Below are 4,752 nucleotides of genomic sequence, written 5' to 3' on the forward strand. Positions count from 1 at the left end.
AGACACTAGCATTCTGCTACATTCCCGTCTGCATCCTCCGGGCCTTTTGGCGCAACGCTGGAGCAAACGTATCCTGCACCCTCCCAAAAAAAGCGCCCACAGATCCTGCTCTAGATCCGCATTCTCTCCTCCTGCCTCTGAAGCGGGTGAGCCTGTCAGCCCACTGCAGCCGAGAACCAGACTGCAGCACTACCACTACGGGCTCAGGCTCTGCTCGGAAGGGTCCGATCGCAGGCGAGCCCCAGCAGCCGAGGGCTAGGCTGGGAGCCGGAAGGTGCCTCCCGCCCTCCCACATGCCGCCGAAGGCCATTAGTTAGCAGGGCTCCCACGAACCCACCTGCCCCTTCCCGCGCCGCAGCGGGATTCATTGCACTAGGGACCCTCCGGGAGGCCGGGTCGCCCGCCGCTGCCTCTTTCGCCTTACTCCACGTTCCATTACCAAGTGTTACTCTCGGCCACGTAACCATGTTACCCGGCAGCCGCCGACGTTCTGAGCGCCCCTATTGGCTGCCACAACAAAGAGGGGCGGTCCGAGGGGGCTGGAAAGCCGCGCCCCGAAGCTTAGCAGAGTTCTGGTTGGCTGGGATCTTCCCAGGGGGCGGGGCCACAGGGAGAAATCTGATCTCTTGCAGCTGAGGAGGGGATGCTGATCGGGTTTGGTGCTGCCAGGGGTTCAATGCGGTTAAACCATAAATCCGGACGTTATGTCTGTCAGACAGTCCTGTGTGAAGATGAATTCTCTAGCACGAGCAGTATTCTGTGGCTGAGTAATCCTTTAACACATTGCCCTAATTATTTGAACTGAGGGTAGATTATTTCTCTGGCAACCAAAGGCTGCAAGACACTTCAGCCCAAAGAGATGACAATCTAAATCCTCAATCCTACAATCTGCTTTTGTATCTACAGAGATCCAGTTACAAAACCATGGTCTAAAGCAAGAGTTATTATTAAACTTTGCTGCACTCCGTTCCACTTCTGACAACAATTACTACAAGATCCCAGGGGGAGGAATTAAAGCCCCAGCCTGCCCAAACCCCACTGTCCTGGATGGGGGAGCCAAAGCCTGAGGCCCACTACCCCACACGGGGAAGCCAAATTCGAAGCCTACGTGTTTCAATCCCAGATGGGGCCTGCAGGATAAGGCTGACTGCCCATGGCTGAAGTCCTCAGGCCTTGAATTCAACCTCCAGCAGTGGCTGGTGGAGCTCAGAATTCAGTTTTGGCCCCAGGCCACAGCAAGTCTCAGGCAGCTCTGGCAAGCCCATTAAAATGGGGGCGTGACCCATTTTGGAGTTCTGACTTGCAGGTTGAGAAGCATAGGTCTAATGTAAAGTGCAACCCCGCTCTCCACTTTTCCCCTATTGAAATGGATTGTAACCAGCAACACTAATATTCCAGTCATACCATGTGCATTGTCCCACAGCTTTCCCCGTTGCCCCTTCCCACTGTGAATTTCCAACTCCTCTTCCTTACTGTCAGCTTCCAGTGCTAACAGCAGTGTTGCTTCTCTTCACAAATGATATCTTGCAGGGCACATAACACCACTCCACAGCATTTCCCTGAGTCTGCACTAGTGCTACTGCAGGATGTGTTCTTTGTAAGTCAGGGAGAGACTCTGTCTCAAGTGTCCTGTTCTTCCCTCCATTAGAAGGTTCTATGGGAGAAAGACAACATGCCTCCCAGGCCTGCGGCAACATGGGATAGCTGGTGTTGCAGTATGCTCCACAGGAACCCTCAAGCCTTACATATCAGCTTGGGCAGTATCACCAGACTGAAGCAAGGGAAATGCCTGTTTTCCACAGAATCCTTCCCTCCTGGCTGGAGCTCTTTTAGAGCAGAAATCCCTGTGGGAGTTCATGTTGCTCTAAAAAGAGCTGCTGAGTGTTTGCAGCTTGTGGACACACCATGGAAAGTGATCAGTTTGTCGAGATGCATAAAGGCCTGAGATGCTCAGTGAGGATTCCCCCCAGCAGTTGAGGGATGCAGGGTCTCACGCCTTGCTTCTCATGACAGGGGTATGTGCTATCTTGTAGAGAGCCAGAGGCAGCCCTCTAGGAGATTCATTCAGAAATTCCCTATGGACCCTCGGGGCCGCAGCCTACAGCAGGAAGGAGCCAGGTGCTTGTTGGGAAGAATGCTATTGGATGGCTCTCTACTTACTTCTTACCCCTACTTCTTCCCACACCCACCCATCACCTCCTCAGCCTTCAGTTGCTGCATGTGAACATGACCCCTAAGGGGCTGTGGGGCTTGGGCAACTCCCAAGACACAGGCCCTGCCCCCACTCCACCCTTTCCCCCAACCCCGCAATCCATCTCCTCCTACTTCCATTGCATCCCTTGCCCAAAGCCTCCTACCTCCAATGATGTTAGCCAAGGAATTCCTGGAAGGCCTGGCATGGGGTGGAAGCAGGGGTAGGCCTGAAGCAGGGAAGCATCAGGGGAAGGATTGGTGTGGATGGCAGCAGGGTTGTGCCTCGCCCCCTCCCCGCCACCACACACACACTCACTGCCTCAGTAGGAACCAGGGCAACCCAGCAGCCTGCTCCACTCTGCCCCACTGCCCATCTCCCCACCTGCTATGCTCCACTTCACTGGCACCCGTGGAAAGCGGAGAGCCCAGGGCTGGGGAACTCTGCTTCCCACTGCCACTGTGAAGCAGGGCACAGTGGGCTGGGAGATGGGCAGCCCGGGGAGCACTCTCTCAGGTCACTCCAGCTCCCACCACCACACATTAGTTGCCAACAGGTGAGTACGCGGGACGGGACACATGGCATATCTGCAAACAGCTTCTTCTGGACTGCTGAGGTGCGGGGAGAGAGGCCAGATTCCAGCTGGCTCCTTAGGACTCTGAGCAAGCTCTGGGGCCTGGAGAGACATTTCTGGATCCTCATGATGTGCAGATTTGGAGACGTGTGGCTCCTGCCCAGTTCACAGTATCCTCCTGTGCTCCTCCACAAGAGCTGCATTAACAGGCAATTTTTTTCAAGTGATCCCCCCATACCGCTCTATTTGCTCAGACACGTGTATCATCTCCTTTTTCTGGCAGCTAATCCAGAAAACAGAGGACCAGAGCTCACTACTGCTACCACCTACGGGATTTGTTGGGTTGAGATCAGCTGCTTAGAAGCATGCAACTGTGACGGAGTCTGAGACTTGCAGCTCCTAGAGTGCATCCACCCTCTCATCAGCCACAGCTATTTGAAAGTGGACTGACATAGCAAAGAGACCCGTTTCAAACCTTTCACCACGCAAGCCAAAGCCCACAGTATTCATGAATTGTTTACTTCTACTATCCTGGCTCCCAAACAGCATTTTCTCACTACAACCAGCAGCCACCTTCGAGTTCTGCCTCTTCTCTCCCCAGCTGTGGTCATTTGAGTGCAGCAGCTCAGTGCATGGGCCAGCTTTGCTCTTTCACTTCCATTCCTCACTTCTGTAAAGGGCTGCATGGGCCATTGAGCAGCCTGATGGAAATCCCTGAGCCCTCTGTCTAGGCATGAAGGCCCAGCAGCTGAAGCCAAAGCCTCACTGACAGCAGTGGGAGCTTCGCCTGGAGTGTCAGGGGCACAGGCTGGGCCCTTGGAGACCCCAGGCACTGCAGCTGCTGCCGTCTATATAGTGAATCCTCCAGCCCTTTGCCAAGCAGCTGTTCCACTTTCTCCAAGCTAGACTCACTGGCTGGCTAGGGGAACAGAACCCCTTTGTTAGAGCAGAAGAGTCTCGACAATGCTACACTCTTTTCATGGCCCTTACAGGGTCACAGTGATACCCCTAGGAGCCTCTAGGAGTCCCTCAAGGAGCTCCTTGTGTAGGCACTTGGTACCCATTAGCAATGGTCTCTGACAGCAGCGCTGTAGAGCGGGGCGCAGCAGATGGTCCCTTCTATAGCTTCCTGAATGGGAAGGGGTTTGGTCTTGCCATTTAATGCCTAGCTGTCCGAGTCAGAGTTCCTGGGCTCTCTAGCTTTGGAAGTGGGTAGCCCAGTGGCTTGAGCTGGATTGGTATCAGTACCTTGCTCCATTCCTGCCTCTGTCGGTGATGAGTGTGACCTTGCAGCCAGTCGCTTGCCATCCCTGTTCTCCAGCTAATAGGCATAATACTGACCCATTTCAGAGGGGCTGTCAGGGGTCACCATTCTAAGGACTTAAGTTGGAGTGAATTATACGCTTGGTAGGGAAGTGTCCAGATTCAGTCCTCACGGATGCCCAGAGTGTTTGCATGTGGTTATGGTGTCACTCACTGAGCATTACAGGCTGTTTAGCTTGTTCCTGGCTATATGTGGTCCATCTGCTCCAGGCCCTCTCAGGCACACAGCTCCAGCACACACGAAGGACACTCTAACATTTCCCACCTGGGATTCAGCTCTAAGGTGGATGATGAGCCCGAACCAGACCACAGAAAGACAGGGTGGTGTTCTCCGGTGGCAAGTGCTAGAGCTTCAGCCTCTGTTCCCACAACAGCCACAAGCCAAGGGTTTCAAAAGAGGTCCCGGATACCAGGTAGACAAAGTAGCTCAGCCGAGGCCAGGCTGAGTGGATTTCCTACTGGGACTGGTACTAAGTGAGGAGGTGATTTGTTCTCTGCTCTAGAGAGATTCCTATAGGAAAAGCAGCTGGGGTGGAGGTGAGGGCAAGTAGCCATTGATGAACCTACCCTTCGTCAACTTATTTTGTTCTTATTGGAGCTTCTGATAGTTTGGGCCTTTCCACCATCCCCAGGCAGAGTTCCACAGGTTGACCACAAAGAAAAC

The sequence above is a fragment of the Carettochelys insculpta genome, chromosome 3 (assembly GCF_033958435.1).
Source record: "Carettochelys insculpta isolate YL-2023 chromosome 3, ASM3395843v1, whole genome shotgun sequence".
Taxonomy (NCBI): Eukaryota; Metazoa; Chordata; order Testudines; family Carettochelyidae; genus Carettochelys; species Carettochelys insculpta.